Raw genomic sequence first — 20,000 nt, forward strand, 5'->3', positions numbered from 1 at the left:
ACGAACACATATACACGTCCGGCTACGCATAGATGGTAAGAGAAAGAAAGAGGGGAGATAAAACACGCACGTGCCTTCTCATCGTACGCGTTCTACCGAGCACCTTCGCGCATTCCAACCTACTCCCATGACGAAATTCAAGACGATCCCCAAGTCTTAGGCACGATAGCCTGTGTCATCAGAGAACATAGTTAATGTCTAACTTGAAAGTGAGAGAAAGAAAGAAAGAAAGAGAACAGTCAAGTCGAATAAAAAATTCTATGAGCCTAATTCCTCGGAGAAATTCCTTACGGCGAGATCAAGATTTAAAATTTGTCCCACATTTATTGCGATTTTCTTAATATTCCGCTTAGATCAACTTTATATCTAACAATTCTCTCTATCATGTTTTAATAACGCAGAGAGTTTCGAGTAACGTATCTAGAAAAGTTTCGTACGTTAAATACATTATGTCTAATCTTTTTATTTTTTTTTCTCTCCCCCTTCTCTGTCTTTTCAAATGACGATAAATAATTCTCATTTCCAACTCCGTTACTAATTATCAGAGAACAGTGCAACTTCCTCTTCCAGTCATTTTAATTAAACCTCTTCCGCATAGAGTCCGCGATTGACAGTGGGAAATCCTATTGTGTGCGCCTTATCATCTCATTCTCGTTTCGTTATTTGCAATTTATAAATTTGATTATCGACAGACCCGACGAAATGTTATTTCCTTACTTTGACAATCTTTTCTCGAACGTTATATTCGTAGGACGATGATGATATGCAGGAACGTGCGGAAAAAATAAATGGATGAATTTCGATCGAGATTTCGAAAACACGCGGAACACTTAAACGAGGGTTCGCGTTTTACGAGCTCCATAAATGTTTCGAAATTGCAAAGCATACCGACCACGCGACACGGTCGTTCACCCATACCGTATGATTTTCTTATACTATACTTCATTTACCAGCAAAACTTCCGTATACGAATAGAACGTACTCGTAACACGGCAGCATCGTCGAACTCACTTAGACTAATCTTAGTGTGTTTGCTTGACTTGTTCCAACAATGTTGAGAGTATAGAACAACAAAATTGCTAGAGTTTGCACGCTAACTTATCTTTTTTTTCTCTCTCAGCACACTTGCATAAAGAATTAAACGGTGTAACGATAGGTCGAGTGTTGTAAAACTTCAAAGTAGAGTGTTTGTGTTTCTTGGAATCCAAAAGGGCTCTACTTGTTAGATCGTCCGTTATTCTTCGTAACCGTGATTCGCGACTACAGAACTATTAGCTTACCTTTTCCTTGTCACCAATTCGTAATCACGAAACATCTCAGGATAACGTCTTAAGAATGGGATTAATATTACCAGACATTCTCGTTACAACTTATTTTCCAAATTAACACATTCTATGTTCTGTGTAAACTTAATTTCGATAAGAAAATACATAAGGAAGAAAGAAGAGAGATAAAAAAAAAGAAAAAAAAAAAAAGAAAATCTCGTTACGAAATAAAGAATAAGGAATCCCTCTCGTACCCTTTCCTCTCAACCCTGGCCTTATCGTTATTCTTGTTTTGAAAAATTAGACGGAAATTTCGTGAGCTTCCATTTTCCTGGGTCTTCAAAGGCAAGCGAAAGGTAGAGAGTAAGAGGAAAGGAGGGTGGTAGGGAAGGAAGGGGAGGGGCAAGGGTGAGATGAAAGAAAGGGGAGTGGAGAAGAGAGGATGAGTGTGAGAGAACGGCGGGTGTGATATCCCTTCCAGCTCTTGAGGCGGGTGTTACTACAGGGTGAGGGGTGCGAGGAGGAAAAGGAGATAGAGGTGCGGGCCAAGGGAGGACCAGAGGAGAGGGTTCTATAGGAATTATATGATGGGAAGGGAAGCAATTATTGGGATGATGGATGGCCCCGGGGCGCCGCTGTAGTGCTTCTCTCTAACCAAAGATCTATCTCTCTCTCTCTCGCTCTTGCTCGCTATCTTTCTATCTCTTACATTCTCTTATTCTCTTCTTCTCATCCTTGTCTCCTTCGACCAGTCGTTTCTTGTCCATCTCTCTTTCTCCCGTTCATTACGATCCTTCTTTCGATCCTACGATTAACTCGAATCTCGACTTCGTGAATATCCGATCGCTCGAGAGTGGACTTTGCTCCTTCGTGTCTCCAGATTTAGTAAGCAAAGCTCGCCGACGTGTTTTAGGATCGAATATCGTAAGAGCACCATGGAAGTAGAGTTCGATAAAGCATCGATGATGTCACGAGACAAAGCAAAGATGGAACGAAGCGATCTTTCACGTTGATGGGACTATATTCGTAAAAACGTGTTCTCCGATAATTCGATTTAACGATATTCTTTCGTTTATAATACACTAATCCAGTTGGGAGGGTGGGAGGTTGGGAGCAAAGAGGAGGGTACTTAATTTTAATTAGCAAACGACACCTCTGTTCTCTGCTTCTCGTAATTTCATAGACAGATCGATTTCATACGATTTCTCAATTAAATCGAAGCGTATTCATGATATCTCTATTATTCGCGAAATGTTTGTTTTCTTTCTTTCTTTCTTTCTTTCTTTCTTTCTTTCTTTTTTTTTACCTTCATATTTTTTTGTTTTATCTTTTTATTTTTTTCTCTACTCTTTTCTCTTCTCTTTTCTTTCTTTTATTTTTCTTTTTCTTCTTCTTCTTCTTCTTCCATTTACCCCCTTCCCGATTTCCCATCGTCGAATTTATAATTCAATTATGAGAGGCTTAAGGAGTGGCTCTTCCTTTTTTATTTTCTTTTTTTTTTTCACGCGTCCGATAGTATTCCAACTAGAATTCGAGGAACGCCTAACGTTTTCCAATCGTTATCCAATCGTTCTTTTAAATCTCGCCCATCGCATTCATTCGCTTTCTCGAATCGTCGTCGAATCGAAGGGTTTTCTTGGATGTGCACAAGAAACCGTGTGCCTCTCCTCCATTTGTAGATTCCGTTCAATTTTGGAGGACCAAAAGCCCGATGGCTCGGCTTCGCTACTTAATTCGATTTATCTCTCGCGAAGGGGTCTCCAGACGAAATCGCGCGGCGAGGGTGGTGGTCCTCGACTCGACGCGAGCCAGGCAAAAGGGTGGGGGCAAAGGGTTTGCTTCCTATCAGCTACACTTCAATGCACACCCTTACTCTTTGGAAATCGAAGAGCGCGCGCGCGTACACACTGGATAGAATGTTCCTAAATGGCTGCCACTATCGAAAGGGTGAGATCGATGGCGGGCCCAATGAAAACCTCGGAAAATCACCCTCGTATTCTCATCCCCAACCTTCAATTTCTCTCTCTCTCTCACACACACACACACACACACACACACATATATATATATATATATACATTCTCTCTCTTTCACTCTCTGTATGTATGTGTGTGCATGTATGTATGTTTAGAAGATTTGCGACGCGCGAATCAAGTATCGTTGACTTATGTCTTTCGGCGCGATAGTATGGTTGCAAGTGTGTTTTGTTTGTGAGAACGATTGAACGAAAGCAACGTGAATGTTAATCCATGATAGTGAGTAGTGAGCCTTTCTATCGAATGTTTGTGAGGAGCGATTAATGTAAGAATGTGAGAATGCATGCGGAATTGGAACGGAAATGGTAGGCCAAGACAAAGCATGAGGTGAAAGAAGGGATGAACGATGAGTGATTGAGAGCAGAGTGTATTGAGAAGTAAAGAGAGGGAGGAGGAAGAGAGCAGATTGTACGAGAAATAGAGCGAGTAGTTAAAATAAACATTAAACTTATTTTGTTAGTTAGATAAGAGAGTTGTTTTTATTTTCTCAACTAAAAGCACTGGTATCGTAAAAATCATATATATATTTATATATATCGCTCTTTTCTTTTTCTTCTTTTATTTAATACGATTTCTTATTTCTTCGTATTCTAATTATAATTTATTAATAACTATTAAAAATTCTTTTTGTCGATTACAAGAAAAGAAACATTTTGTGAGTTTTTCTCGAAAAAAAAAAAAAAAGAAAAAAAAAAAAAAAAAAAAGAAGCTCATGGTTTTCTGAAGTCTGTATTAGCCGTTGACAGGAGGAGGAAGAGAGAGGAGAAGAGGAGGCGGTTCTCTCTTTCTCTTGACTGTCGACAGGTACTCGGTTCACAGAAAACGACGTGAAAGGCAACGCAGCCTTGTTCGTTCATGCGCACGAATACGAACGCTTCTCTTAACTAATCATACGAACGTTTCTTATACGGTGATACGACGGGATGGTTGAACGAATCGCAACGATTTACTCTGATCGGGTAGAGAGCGTATCGAGAAAATGTATCGTATCGTTTATAGAATCGTCTAAGGATAAGTCGTTTTAGATTTTGATCGATGATCTCTCCTTCTATTTCTTCATATTTTTTGGCACGACTGAGATTATGGTATCAAGCATGGGGTCTCTCTGCGGGTGATTCGAGTTTCGTTTGCCAACCTCAAGGAAGACAAAGAGTGCGAGGAGAAAAAAGAAGGGCGACCGATCATGAAGGTGGAAAGAAGGAGGAGGTGTAAACTGGCAAACAGCGCAAACGTATGAAAACAAATTACGAGGCGGCGTCTGTTTGTTGTGCTCCGTGAAAGAGAGAGAGAGAGAGAGATGCATCTTTCTTTCTTCATTCTCTCTCTCTCTCTCTCTCTCTCTCTCTCTCTCTCTCTCTCTCTCTCTCATATTTAGCTTCTTTCCAATGCCGGTGCATACATACGAGTAGGCAGAGACGCCCCGTAGATGGATACTCGAAGATGCATTCCATCCCTCCTTCGACTCATCTCCTCTTCTTTCTCTTTATCTCCTGCTCCTTCTTCACCAACCGCGTAGAAGATGCGTGAACAACTCGTTCATATATTTACAATGTAATCCTTATAGATCAATGTATTTCACCAGGGATAGATATCTGACCGCGATGCTCGTATCAACTTTCGCTAGTCTCTATAAACATAAACATTAGACCGAGACATCTTTGAATCTTCCCGTACAATAATATCCTTCGATTCACTCATTAATATAAAAAAAAAAACAATTCGATCGCTTATATTCGACAACGCAGAATTTCATTAATAGAAAAATAAAATAAAAAAAAAAGGAATAAATAAAGAAAATATTAACGCGCAATAATAAAAGAGAGTCGTCTCCGTTTGGATTTTTAACGTTTTAGAGAGAGAGAGATAGAAACAGAAAGAGAGAGAGAGAGAGAGAGAGAGAGAGAGAGAGGGAGAGAGAGAGAGAGAGAGAGCTTAGTTTGGCGTTTCTGTCGACGGTGCCTCGACGTATCGAGCTAGGAAGGAACGAGATATAGTGACGGCGATTAACTACATTATGTTCTCGGGGGGATGCACCGTATCAAATTGAATTCGGCGCACGCCAACGCAGCAGAGCACGATTCGAGATTCTGAACATAAGCGGCCCTACAAGGCGATAGACGAATTACCGGTTCAAAGGGAAGTGGCGACGATTAAGCAGCGATGCATTCCACAAATGCGGTTAGCCGTGTACGATGAGAGCACGAGGGCACGCGGATGATGCACCGCGATGCTCTCGGCATTCCGAGAGTAATATTAACGATCGTCGAGAGTGCGCGATATGATACGGGCGCTCGCGGGAGACCGAGGTCGATTCGAACGATACCAATGCTGCCAAGGAATTATGGACTTTAATTGGAACGGAACGTACCGTGGAATATTCGACGTTTCTTCTGATCTACCGTACGCTTTAATTATTCCGAAATAATTTTCTCTCTCTCTCTCTCTCTCTCTCTCTCTCTCTCTCTTTCACTCTCTTTCGCGTATGTGACCTTTGCCTTTACTCGTTATAATTGATGTCAGGAATTTTCACCCTCCGTAAATTCGATTTATGATTGATCGATCGATCAAACGTGCGAAGATTTGAAGGAACGTAACAGGTAGAAATAGAAATACCGAGATGATTATCGTTGACACGGTTCGAATTATGCGAACGCGACAAGTTATGCTACGGCGTCGATTGCACAATATTCCATTTAGCAATTGTAGTAATAGTGGATAAAATAGTATAGTATGTCTTTCTTTCGGCAATGGAGTTTTGGAGAACATTACAACCATAGGAAGTAACGCATATGCGCGTACTTAACATCATCGCGAAGGTAAGTCTCTCGAAAGATAGAGACAACTATCATCGGCCCCATTCAAAAAGAAAGCATAGCATTATATTTTGACTATCCCGTTCAATGCATTTTTTATCCCCCGCTGCAATATCATCATGACGTCGTCCTCATGGTTTGCGACGAAAGGGTTCACCCTCGACGACATTCGATGCTTTGTGTCTTCCTTTTCTCATGGGGGCCCCTCCCACGTACACGTATCGATTTACGAATTTATTCTATCCGGAAATTTTAAATAACAGAGAGAAAGAGAGGAGTAAGAGAGAGGGAGAGGGAGAGATAGAAAGAAAAAGCCGACTCTGTTAAGTTAGCAGAAAACAACGGACGCAATTTACAGAAATAAATGTTACGAATTTATCAGCTCTTTTCTTTCTTTGCTCTCTATCCATTCTCTCTCTCTCTCTCTCTCTCTCTCTCTCTCTCTCTCTCTCTCTCTCTCTCTCTCTCTTTCTTTTTCTTCTTCTTCTTATCCCTTACGTCGGTCGACAAGCTCGTATACCAAATTTATATCGCGGAAGATGATCCACGGTGCGTAAACGCGCGCGCGTTTATGGTATGGCGTTGTAAAGAGTGAGAGAAAGAGAGAGCCGGAAACTGTGGAAAAACAAACGCAAAGGCACCAAGCCTCGGAAAACACTCGCGGCGCATCCGTCGTTCCTATACGTTTCTCCTCTCTCTCTCTCTCCCTCTTTCTCTCTCTCTCTTTCTCTTTTTCTCTACTCGTGTGGGCGAACATAATGAAATAAGAGCAAACGGGGGCCGAAGGAAGGACGTCGGGTCGACGACGACGACGACGACAACGACGAAGAAGAAGAAGAAGAAGACGGCTAAAAGTCGACTGGACGTAGTAGGGAAAAGAGGGAGAAGGGAGGGTGGAAAGTAAAAGGCAGGGCCTTTGATGTTTTCACGTACAAAGTCGATACGTTCACGAGGTGGTCCCGACAGTCGGATGCCACAATGGCTAGAAGAAGGTCTACAAGGTGCTACGGTCACGTCGTTCTCCATACTCAATTATCATATTGGGTCTGGAACTAGTTCCCCCTCTACTTCACCGTCTTTACCCTCTCCACTCGTCGTCCTCCTCGTCGCTTCGTTAACTCTTTCGCTTTATCCTTTTCTCTTTTCCTTTCGATGCTTTTGGTCTTGTTTCTCCCACATCCTCCACAACGTCAAGATCACCCTCATCTACCTTCTCTTTTCTTTCCTTTTTTACTCTCTCTCTCTCTATTTCTCTCTCTCTCTCTCCCTCTCTCTCTCTCTCTCTCTCTCTCTCTCTCTCGTTCTCCCCTTCTAATTCCTTCCTTCTCGCACCTATTGTCGACCGGCTGCCAGCATAATGCATCTTAAACGGCGGCGCCTCAAAGATCGACACCTCGGTTTTGGCCTCTTCGGAATTCTTCAATATAAATTAGACTCTTGAATGGGGATTTCGGATCGGCGGTATCATCGCACGATGAGAAAGGAAAGAGAGACGATGCAAGGGCACGAGATACGAAGAAGAAACGAGGGAATGGAACGTCTGTGGACTCACATATGTAATTTATTTATCTATGCGCTCGAATATATCGAAGCATTTCTGGCTAGCCCCGACACCCTCCATCCTTGTTGCCGGCAGCCGTCGTTCTGTCGCCTTTCTTGTATTTTTCTTTTCTAATTCCTTTTCTCAAACTCTTCAAATCTTTCCAACCAACGTCGAACATATCATTTTTAATAACTCTTTTCTAAAGCTAGAGATAAATACCCGTATATATATACATACATGCATACATACATACATACATACATACATACATACATACATACATACATGTGTGTGTATTTTGTGGCTTTGTTACTTCGCAATGCAAGAGAACAAACTTTCGATAAAGTTCGATCGGATCGATTGGTTAGAAGAAAGTATAATGAACGCGACCGCATTCGAATCGCGTTTTAGTCGTCTCGTGAACGAGAAAGGAAGATACTATAATAGAGAATGCCGTAAAAGCGAAGGCTGGGAGAGAGAGAGAGAGAGAGAGAGAGAGAGAGAGAGAGAAAGAGAAAGAGAAAGAGGAAGAAGAAGCACGAAGGAAAGAAAGAGGGAGAAGGAAATAGAGGGAGGAAAGGAGAGTAGCAAGTCGCGTAGAGAAGCCCACACGAGTCTGGCCGGATACTCCCGCTTCCGGTCCAACACACGACCAAACGCAAGTTCTCTTTGGCTCTTCTTGTTCTTGTTCTTCTTCTTCTTCTTTTTCATTTCTCTTTTCTTCCTCTTTTTTTTTTTCTTCTTCTTTTTTTTCTTCGTAGGACATCATTGCGCGTAAAACATTCCACGAAATATATAGATATTACGTATTTTACATATGCAAAAAGGATCACGTTCTATCGATGGATTCAACATCTTTCAACCAAAAGCATTTCAATAGCAATGACTTGGGAGCACCCTACGCGCTCTTAGAGAAAGATAGAGAACGTCCCACACACGAGTTCCAACGCCTTCGAATCGTTCCACGCTTTCGACCTTTCGCCGTTCATTCCGGTTCTTATTAACGATTTACTTTCCGCTCCGTAGTTCCATTCGTTTGCGAATTTATAAGAGAAAATCCATGTACTTTAGAATTCTAGTTGAAATGTAGATGAAATACGAGGAAAAAGGGGGGAGAGAGAGGGGGAGTGGTAGAGAGCAAGAGAAAGAGAGAGAGAGAGAGAGAGAGAGAGAGAGAGAGAGAGAGAAATGTTGAAAAGGAAAGAAATTAACAAGAAAAAGAGAGAGAGAGAGAGATGTTGAAAAGGAAAGAAATTAACGAGAAAGAGAGAGAAAGAAGGAAAGTGGTGGGGATAGGACGGTTTCCGTTCGTCGTCGGACGCATTTCGATGAGACAGATTTAGACGGGAGGAAAAAGTGGGTGTAGGGGATTACGTGGCCTGTTTACAGAGAGGAGTCGTGCCGCTCCGTGCGAGACGAAGAGAAAGAGAGCGCGAGGGGCGAGAGCGGGCACCAATTTGAGAATCGCCGACGACCCTGGGCACCGACGACTTCCGGCGGTTCCGTTGACCCCGCGCGCAACTTTCGCCGCCAGCTCTCCACCGCGCCCTGCCTCTTTGCGACTTCTGCGACGCAGAAAGCAAGCCCAGTCTCTCTTTCTCTCGGCGGAGCAATATTGAGGAGACGACAAGTACAAGTGGGGGAGGAATAAGTACGCCTCTTTTTTTTTGTTTTGTTTTATTTTCTTCCTCCTTCTTTCTTTTTTCTTTTTTTTCTTTTCTTTCTTTCCTTCTTCTTCCTTTTGCAATTTGATCTCGCTAAACTTTCTTTGTATTTGATTAAGGAACAATATCGTCAAACATTTTTCTCCTTGACAATTGCTCTTACGATATTTTGAAACTCAATATAACTTTTGGATAAACTCGAAAAATTAAAAAAAAAAATTAAAAAAAAAAAAAAAGAAAGAAAGAAAAAGAAAAGAAAACGAAAGAAAGGAAAGTAAAAGGAGAACAAGAAGGAATAAAAAAAAAAAAATTAGCACGAGATAGATTTACATATTTTCTATGAAAGAGTAAACAACGAAAGGATGGGAATTCTCTATCGTGGAGATATCCACACTTAGCTTGACGGTAGCTTAACGTGAGCTACAAAAATACTACTACGTTCGAGGGGGTGAATCGAGCGCGCTCAGCGTCAGAGAATGTTGAGAAGGAGAATGACGAGTTGGAGGAGGTGAAGGAGGAAGAGGTAGCAGTGGCATTACGAGCAGGAAGCAAGAAGGGTGCTGCCGTAGCCCTTTCTCTCTCTCTCTCTCTCTTTCTCTCCCCCTTCCTCTCCCTCTCCTTCAACATGTGCATTCGTCTCTTCTATATACGCACACGGTCTCGCATTCGTGTATACGGCAAGTGGTGTCTCTATGTGTGTGTGTGGAAGAAAAGAGGTAGGAGAAAGTTGTGTAAAGGAGGCGACTTGCTGCGCACGCGCACGCTACGTGTCTGGCAGTTTATGAATGCACGCCGTAAACGTGCACGTCGTCGTCGTACGTACGCGTACGTACGCGCGGTACATTCATGCGGAGCGTCAACGTATTCTCCTCGCCTGCCATCGTATCCATCCTCGTGCGGAAGAAAGAGAGAGAAAGAGAGAAAGGGTGGGGAGGGGTGGAGGAGAGATAAAGAGAGAGAGAGAGAGAAAAGAGAATGGTCTACCGCACACACAGGGGTATATATACTCGCGTGCGCGTGCACGAGAGGGCGCCAATGGATTTTCTTAAGCCTGAACGACGGACCAACGCGTTTCGCTGCGTCTGCGATTCCGTCTTTTTCTCTCTCTTTTTCTCTCTTTCTCTTTCTCTCTTTCTCTTGTTTTTTCTTCTCTTTTCTTCTTTCGTAAACCCTTCTCGAATTCGAACGAACGAGTACGTAAAGAACGAAGTTCTTAAAGGTGTGTCGTAACGGAGCATTATTATTACACTTCCCAAGTGCAAAGCCCCGTGGTATTGACGTATGAGTCACGTTTGTCGGACCTCTGCGGATACATATACTCACTGACGTAACATCGCTTCGTATACCCGCACACGTAGGCACATTCTCTCCTCCTCCCTCTTTCTCTTATTTCGCGCGCTCACGCGCTCACACACAAACGCGTGGATATCGACGAGTCAGCGGTGAACGCATGCGCACGCCTTCTCCTGCAATAATAATTGCACTCATTGACACTTTTCCGCGGTTCATTCACGAAACTTCCTCCGTCGAGTCTTTGTACCATGTATTCTTTCTCTCTTATAAGTTTTCGATCGATAATCTTTACGGATTAATTAGAAAGTAACGTTCATTTATTTCTGTGCTACCGGGAAAACGCGATTTTAATAAAACCAATATACCAGGAAATATAATCGTCGTATATTAAAGGGATATAATTTTATCGTGAAATATTATTTAATTTTAGTGGTGTCGTTCGTGAACATAATTCGTACTTGATAATCGATAATTTTTAAGCATACTTATCAGCTAAAGAAATTATCAGGACCAAACGACTCATTTAATTTTTAATCAACGCGTTCTTCCATTGGTAACGTGAGAATGGAAACTGAGTCGAGCATAATTCATTCATACATCAGATATATCTCACGTGTATGTAATCTTTGACGTCAGACGATTTCAATTTCGCCGAGTCTCATTTCTAAACTGTGCATTCCAAGTTCTTATGTTTGTCATCTAACAATATTATAATACTCCTCGAATTAAATATTTCATTAATTCTATGCTAGACAATTCTATGAATTGTATTTCGCTTTCTCTCTCTCTCTCTCTCTCTCTCTCTCTCTCTATTTCTTTTTTTCCTCTACTGCCTTGCTCTCGTGACTTCTATCTACGATTACATTCACGCGCGCTCGAGCGCATCGCAATTCACCCGGTCCATTCACCGAGTCTCAACGGCCGAATAAACGCGTCACACCTCGGATATCTATTTCTGCATTCCGCTCTTCCTTTATACGAAGGAAGAAGAAGAAGAAGAAAAGGAAAAGGAGAAAAGAAAAAAGAAAAAGAAAAAGAAAAAAAAGACGAGGTAGACCGCACGGGAGTCACGAGACGAAAGAGTAGTCGTAAAGACGGAAGGAAAGAGTGAGAGGGAGACAGAGAAAACAACATACCGTCGCATGTATCTCTTCCACGCGAAGAAACCAAGAGAAGAAGGGATCGACGAGGGAGAAAGATAGAAACAGAGACAGAGGCAGCGACGCGGAGGAGGAATTTCCTGTTGTGAACGTCTTCGGGATGCATCTGCCCCTGCCTCTTAAGCTCGAGCCACGCGTGCGAGTACCAATTAAGGCGCCACGAGTCCTCGTGATTGGCCCCACGGGTAAAAGACCCTCTCTATCTCTCTCTCTCTTTTTCTCTCTCTCCCTTTCTTTCTCCCTGCCCTCCCTCTTTTTCTCTTTCGCTCTCATTCCCCCCTTTTCTCTCTATCCTCTCTTTTTCCCTGCGGAAGCAGGCACACGCTTTCGGTAATTATACGCATAGTCCACATAGTACGTTCAACGTACGCCCGTACCATTTCTCGATTTTGTTTCCCCGGAACTTTACCGTTTTCATTGTCTCTCATCTCCCTCCTCTTCCGCTTTGACTTCCCGCACGAGAAGAAGGAGCTACCTGTTGCAAATTTTTCGTTCTTCCCGTTATTGCTAGAAATTCTAAGAGAAAAGAAAAGGACCATGAACGTAGAAGAGATTAAGAAGGCCGATGGGAGATTTATCTTATCCTATAGAGGAGAGAAAGAGAGAAATCAGAAAAAGTAAGTAGACGCGGGCGTCTCTTGATCGAATCAGGTGTAAACGGAGGCTGGAATGATGGAGAAAGAGTGAGAGAGAGAGAGAGAGAGAGAGAGAGAGAGAGAGAGAGAGAGAGAGAGATCACAAGTGATTCATCGAGCGGTTCACTTGATCCGGCTTTACACGCTCGTCCCACGCGGGACGCGACGTATCTCTTTCTTCCTTTCTCTCGGTACGTTCGCGTTCTTTCCCATTACGAGAGTGGAGGAAGAGGCGGAGGAGAAGGAGAAGAAGGAGGGGTGGAAGTTCGGAGGTCTTCTGAAAAAGGGAGCGGAGAGTCTAAAGCTCGCGGTCGCGGCTCGTCGCTTACGTTCATAAGACTCCACCCAAGCGCGAGAGCCGCCTTACCAAGGATCACCGTGAAACGGATCGGTAATTAAGAAAAGCACGAACAGAGGAGGAGGAGAAGGAGGAGGAGGAGGTGGAGGATGAAGAGGAGGAGTAGTAGGTAGCGGTGCGCTTCGTCGCGCGGACATTTCGCTTCGCGCGCATTCCGTCACGTTTTCGTGTCTCTTTATAGGTTAGGTGCGCCTCCGCGACACACTGGCGTCGCACCGACCAAATTCGAACGAAAACATAAAAAGAAGAAGTAAAGGAGTAAAAGGGGAGAGGAGAATGTAAAGGTAAAGGTGGAGGATGAAGAGATAGGACCACCATCGACGTCGATACTTGACGCTTATATTCGACGCCTGCGAAGAACGAAAAGAGAGAAATGGAGACGTCGCCGCGACGCTCTCCACTCCAAAGATTAATCGAAGCGATTAATAATCGAAATGAGATTCTTCGATCTTTAATTCGCGTTAGTCCGCGCAACCCGCCCACCATCGTCTCTCATGTTCGGACCGATACGCTCAGACCCGTTACAATAACGCTCAGAACCTACGAGCTTACAAGCGTTGAACGTTATTTATGGCCGTTATAATTCTTGGCGTAGAATCAATTAATTTTATCCGCGTTACCTGCCACACATTTAATTACTACGCATACGACGCGGTACGCTTTCATTCCTTCTCTCGGATATAATTCCGACGTCCTTCGAGCGTATTTTGTGTGACGTTTCTACTGTGCCGGCAACGTTACCGTTTCGACGAGTCTGTCGTCTTGCTTCAAAGGAGAATGTAGACCTTTCGTTGATCACTACGCCACTGACCTTAATGATCGTCGTCGTACGTTCCTCTTGCGTGGCGCACCACTGACGATAGTTAAGTATCCTCGTCCACAGCAACAGCTTGCATATCAAGCGACCATCTTTTAACATTTTCTTCCTTTCACCGTCATCGCTGTATACGCGTTTCTCGATTTCAAAGTTAATACTAAAAAGAATGAACGGAAGAAAAAAAAAATGAAATTCTTTTCCTTCGAAAAGCAATGGGAATTGTTATCGTTCGATCCCACGCTACGAAAAAGAGAAACAAGAAAGAAAGAAAGAATAAAGAAAGATCACGAGAGAGTGAGAAAAGCTCTCTCAGTGTCATTTTTTTCGTTCGACGAATGCGCCGCCCACGATACGCTTTCCTTCTTTTATATAGAAACGTTTCCCTTCCACGAAAACGCTCGATCTTTGACCATTCCGAAATTCAGCGAAAACACCCTACGTCGTCAAGATCCTACCCTCTTACCAGGCATTGTAAAAATTCGTCCTTTTTTCGAGGAAGGGAAAAATCGTGCGATGCCTGTTTTATTTGCCCATGGCGCATTCCATTCTTCCCTTACCATTTCACCCTCCTAGAATCGGGACTTTTGAAAGTTCCTAAAAGATTTTTCTAAATATTCTTGACTCGTTTAATAAAAAAAGTAAATAAATAAATAATTTTCCCTAAGTCTTTTCTTTTGTTTAAAAAATTTTCATTCGGAATTCTTCGCCGTTCTGGTAAACAGACGAACAAACATCTTTCATTCTCTCCCTCTCTATCTATCTATCCATCTATCTATCTCTCTCTCTTCTCTACATCCTCTCACGTGCAAGAAGACACGTCGAACTTGGCAGCACACAGCATCAGGGCAGGAAGATCGGCAACCACCACGTTGGGTACGTGGTTGCAGGTCTGTTTGGCGGCGAGCGCCGGCGGTCCGTTTCTGAGAACTAACGGGTCTCTTCGCCCCTTCTCTCTCGTTCTCTATCTCTTTCTCTTTCTCACTCTTTTCCCCTCCCTAAGCGTTCTCTTCGCGTCTCAAACGACGTCTACGACGTCGACGACGCAAAAGAGGAAGAGGAGGAGACGACGACGACGACGACGAAGACGACGACGACGACGACGCGAGGAACATCGCATAGGGTCGCGCGCGCGCGCGCGTCGGCGGCAGCAATGGCAGGGCGCTTGCGTGTGTGCGAGCGCGGGTTGGCGCGTCGTGCGCAGTAGCTACCGCGCAGCCCGCGTCTGCGCGCTCCCGTGAGCGTGACGCGCAAGCAATCACTCTCAGTGTGGCACCGACCGTCGTGCGGTGCGGTCGTGTTTATTCTTTTTCCTTCTTTATCCTACTCTTCGTTGCAATTGCGAAGTAGAGAGGGAAGTGGCGTCCTTTTTCTATACGAACGAAGCGCAGGCGCGCGTGTGCGAGCTGCGTCACAACTGGATAACAACTTTACGCGCGAACGTTTAATCGAAAGAACGTTGAAAACACGTTCAGTGATCGTTCTTCAACGTTACCGTCTCACTGTTGTTGTCGTCGTTGTCGTGTTGTCGTCTTTCTCATCGTCGTCGTTGTCGTTGTCGTCATCGTTATCATTGTTGCCCATCGTGTTCCATCCGGTATATTTTTTAACGACATAGACAAAATGAACAAAGCGAACGAATCGGTTAAAAAGCGGAGAAGACGGAAGAGGAGCGTCGTAGAATCGTACGAATTTGCCGCAACGGACTTCCGCTCACCGGAAATCGTTCCGCCGACGTTGAGACCGATCCGTTCACGAACTAAATATGTGCGTTGCCTGTGAGCAAAACGATAATGACGAATCCCGGAGTTCTTTGCTTTCGGGTTTCTTTTTTTTTCTGTCCTCTTTTTTCTCCCTTTGAAAGAAGAAAAAGAAGAAAAAGAAGAAAAAAAAAATCGAAGATAAAAAAATGCAAGAAGAAGAGGTGGACTGGAAAATGGAAGAAACAAGCTAGCGTCTTGGAGTGACTCGTCACCGCACGGAAAGCGTATTAAAGGAGTAACGACGAGCGACGTGACTTTAACCGGTAATTGGACCATTCTTTTTGCCATTGAGGTAGTAATGGCCCTTGTAGCGTGGTCACGCTACACTACGGTGCGCCATAGTACTATAGAGACTTCCGGCCCGCCGCAGGAAGTGAGACACACGTGTTCGGCCGTGTGTGTTCCCATAATACGGGCCCTAGCTCCTCCTTTCTCTCTCTCTTTCTCTTTCTTTCTCTCTTACTCTTTTTCTCTCCTCTCTTTCTTTCTCACTCTTACTCTGTTTCACTCGAGCAGCGTTCCAGGTTCGACGGCCCGCTCGGGAAGCGAGTGAGTGCGCACCGCGCGGACGTATACCGTTCGAACGAGCAGGCGTAAACGAAGAAAAGTGAAACGATGTAGATAAGTATGATAAAGAAAGAAATAACGCTCATAGGAGTTACCGCCCTTATAATGCCAAAGCTCGATTGAGCGCGTATCTCGATCTTTCTCAGTTCACTGCCTGCACTGCTACAAGTTTTCGTCAATAATGATACCTTCGTGAGTCCTGAATTCTTTTTGAGAAAGAAAAAAAAAGAAAAAAGAAAAAACCTACGCATCGATTACAACCCACTCGACGAGCTTGTTTACGAGCACGTAGTCGCGTCGATTCTCGTACGCTTTTTTTTTTTCTTTTTTCTTTTTCTTCTTTCTCTTCCTTTTTTCGATTCAATTACAATAACATTCCGTCACAAATAATATCTTATATACATTTCGTTAATATTTATAAATATTTGTTAGCAGTATCTTTTTTTTTTATGTTGCGACTTGAAATTCCATCGAGCTCGCTCGATTTGTCGCGATCTTACCAGTCCTGAAACTCAGCGAACTATTATAGAAAGAAGAAGCGAAGGGAAAAAAGGTAGGAAGAGAAAAAGGGGGAAAGAGAAGGACGGAGAGAGAGAGAGAGAGAGAGAGAGAGAGAGAGAGAAATCTTCTCAAGTTCATCGCTCCCGCGCATGTGCAAACATACGGCGCATAACACGAGGCATTCATGTGCCCTCTCTCCCTGGTTTATCGTTGGCGCTCGCGCTTTAGTAAAGATCTCGTCCCTTTTACTTCATCATTTCTTTCTCTCTTTCTCTTTCTTCCTCGTGTCCTTAAACCGATAATGTTACCATTCTCCTTTTTAGCAAATTAAACGCGAATAGATTATATTCTTCGCCGACTCGGCAATTAAAACATTTTTCGTATCGTCAGTTGTCATCTTTCGATAATATGAAATAAAAAAAAAAAAGACAAAGAAAAGAAACGCTAAAGTTACAAACGATCGACCAAGAATTGGAAATATCTCCTTACGTATTCTATAACCGAAAAAAAATCTATAACAATGCCAATAAAATTGGAACGTTCGTACATGACCGATCCCGAATTTTCCGAAAGTACCATAAGATATTTTCGTTGGACAAAAGCAAACTGATTAAACACGAGGTTGTAGATAGATAATAGGATTCGGTGACGACGACGCTACGATATAAAGGAGTCGAGTATGCGTTTGCATTTTACGATCTTGCCAAGATGACGTCGATCGTGTTTACGTCTCTTTGAAAGGATGAGTCGCAAAGGACAGGAGGAGAATTCTTCTTGGGCATATGGACGTTGAACTCATGGTACATCAACCTCTCAGCGTTGCAAATTATGGTGTCGAAGGGCGTCGAACTTGCATACCTCTCTTCTTGCCATTACGATTTCATCAGTCCTTCCTTTACTCTTCGCCATATTAACGATCATATAATATGAAAAACTAAATAAATAAATAAATAAATAAATAAATAAAAGATGAAAAGATGACAACGAAATAGGTGTATGTATATATATATATATATATATATATATATATATATATATATATATATATATATATATAAAGTCGAACGACATTAGGGCAAAGCCCGTATATCGAAGGAACGCCTCCATAGGTGCGCGAATCGTTGAAGGAGAGTACGGGCCGCTCGCGTCGTTGTTTACGTCGCGCTGCTGAAGGGCCCCGGGGCCACCGTCGTGGAGAAGAAGGCATGAAGGAGGGGGTAAGCGGGGCCATAGCGGCGGGGCCAGGGCGGGGAAGCAAGCGGGGCAGCGTGAGAGCGAGGAGCATTTAGTGCGCGCTCTCGCCGACGGGACCCACTCCCCCCACCAACCTCGAATACCCCACCACCGACTCTCGGTGCGATGCTCCGTGCTGCTGTGGGTGCGAGAAGGACAGAGTCGAAGCGTCTGAGCCGCCAGCCGCCATGACAGAGCGGAATGCATGAGAACGCGGAGCTACTGACCCTCTTGTCTCTATATCCTTCTTTCTCTCTCTCTCTCTCTCTTTCTCTTTCTCTTTCTTTCTCTCCTTTCCTTCTCCTCTTGGCTTCTCCGAGAAACTCTCTCGTACTCGAGATACTTCACCTTGCTAATTTCCATATATCAATCTCCGTGCTCGAAATCGACGTTGCTTTGAATGCGCCATCATGCAAATTTTTTCTTAACAAGGAATCTATCTCTTCTACTTCGATGATCCTAATTTCTCAAAGGAGATTTTCGATAGGAAACTCGCACAGCTCCCGGCTATCTATTTATTGTCGTCGTTATACGTCGCCGGCGTCTCTTTATAGTTTTCGGTGGTCGCGAGTCAATCGGTCACATAACGGTCGCATGGTCGTAACGCGAGCATCGTTGTGACGTCGACGGAGAGGATCGACGACCTCCTCGTTGTTACGACGATCTCATCGGTAACGACTTCGGCGACAGCGAGTGGCGACGGCGGTACTGGTAGAGGCGGTGCTTGAGACAGGCCGATGGTCATTCATACGATCGAGAATGGAGACCAGACCGTATCTCTAGAAAAAGCGCGGGAAAAGTCCTAACGAGATAACTCGCTTTATGGTTAAAGCGCGATAAAGAGATCGGCTGTTCTAAATATGACGTAGTGTAGTGTACACAGAGGGATAGGAAGGTAGGGGTAGTAATCGATTATCGATTAAATCGCAAATGTTATTGCAAACATGTAGGTAGATTTTGCAAACGATGCCGATATCGATCGGCGGGGATAAAACGAAGTTTTATGGACGCTATATTCCGTACGATGAAAACTGACGCAATACGCGGGTGGTCGTACGACAGAACGATGGCGTAATGGGATTTATTATCGCGGTTTTAGCACGTTGATTTTCGTTCAATTCACGCCGTCCTGCAGTCGTATACTTTTCGCTGACCAAGAAAGTGCTTTCGTAACCGGTATTGCGACGTAAACAACTCGCGACGATCGCTTCTCGACGCTCCCTAGACTCTCGGCACTCTCGATTCCTTCAAAGTTTCCCCTCTCGTCGTCTCCGATGGGAAACCGAAAGAACCTTTCTAAAACTCGTCTCGTATTGCGACGACCTTGATCGCTTAGTCGTCGACGGAGGCAACGTAGATCAGAAATAAAGGAGCAACGTTTGGCAAGAGAATATGTGTGAGAGAGAGAGAGAGAGAAAAAAAGAAAGAGAAAGAACAGGTACCAGAGTCGTCGAGTCTCGAGCGCGCCTTAACGCGCCTTTAACGCGCCTAACGCAACGACGGCTCTTCTCGCGTTGGGTCGTTGACTCTCCGTTTCTTCTTTCTTCGAATCCTGGGCCCGGTCTCCGTCCTCATCCAAGGCCCCCTCTCTCGACTCCGCTAAATCCGTCCCTGTATCGCTCTTTCTTTTTCTCTCTCCCCTCTTCCTCGTTCCCTTTCCCCACCATTTTTCCCTCCCTCTCTCATCATCCCCTCTTCTCCCTTCCTCTCTCCCATCCTCCCTCCCTCCCTCTCTCTCTCTCTCTCTCGCACGAGCGAGTCCAACTCTTTTTCTCCCACCCTTCTTTCGCGATCTTCCGTTTTCATCGGTGCACGCGGATGCTTCTACGCTTCTACCAGACGGTAAACAACGCCATGCCGTACCTTTACCTTTCATTCATATCTCACACAGCCGTATCTCGAATTATTTGAATACCGAGGCGTTGTTCCAGGGGCGTAGATCTCGTTCTTAACTAATTTATTTTTTTTTTTTTTTTTTTTTTCTTTTTTTGTTTTTTTTTTTTTTTTTTTTTTGGCAAATAAATTTCTAACAAAAAAAGAAAAATATCAAACCTTTCTAAAAACAAGAGTCTATATCTTCTATCATTTATGTCGATCGAATAAACATCGAAGTTAAATATCGTACAAGTTCATTTCTCGACGCGTTGTGCGTCGTTAGTTTTGTGAATCGAGCATCCTTTCTTCATAGAGAATATATATATATATATATATATATATATATATATATATATATATATATATATATGCTTACGTCGAGGTTATGAAGCAATAAAGCGTGCACTTGACTCCCTGAACTTGCGGCCAAGATAGACGTCAGCGCCGTTGCCGGCCCATAATCGTATTGAGAATAACTCC

General features: G+C 43.7%; 1 protein-coding gene across 6 annotated transcripts in view; it reads left to right on the forward strand.

Moving 5' to 3' along the window:
* The window catches only part of LOC124426695 (serine/threonine-protein phosphatase 4 regulatory subunit 1-like), a 145,963-nt gene that overhangs the window by 101,193 nt on the left and 24,770 nt on the right, over positions 1–20,000 (forward strand). The window contains exon 1 of one of the 6 annotated variants that reach the window (XM_046968760.1): positions 14,885–15,607. The exons of the other annotated variants lie outside the window; for them this stretch is intronic. The gene's annotated coding sequence lies outside the window, so the exon portion shown is untranslated. Of the gene's footprint in view, positions 1–14,884; positions 15,608–20,000 lie in introns of those variants that run through there. 6 annotated transcript variants of the gene reach the window in all.

Source organism: Vespa crabro, chromosome 1 (assembly GCF_910589235.1).
Source record: "Vespa crabro chromosome 1, iyVesCrab1.2, whole genome shotgun sequence".
Taxonomy (NCBI): Eukaryota; Metazoa; Arthropoda; class Insecta; order Hymenoptera; family Vespidae; genus Vespa; species Vespa crabro.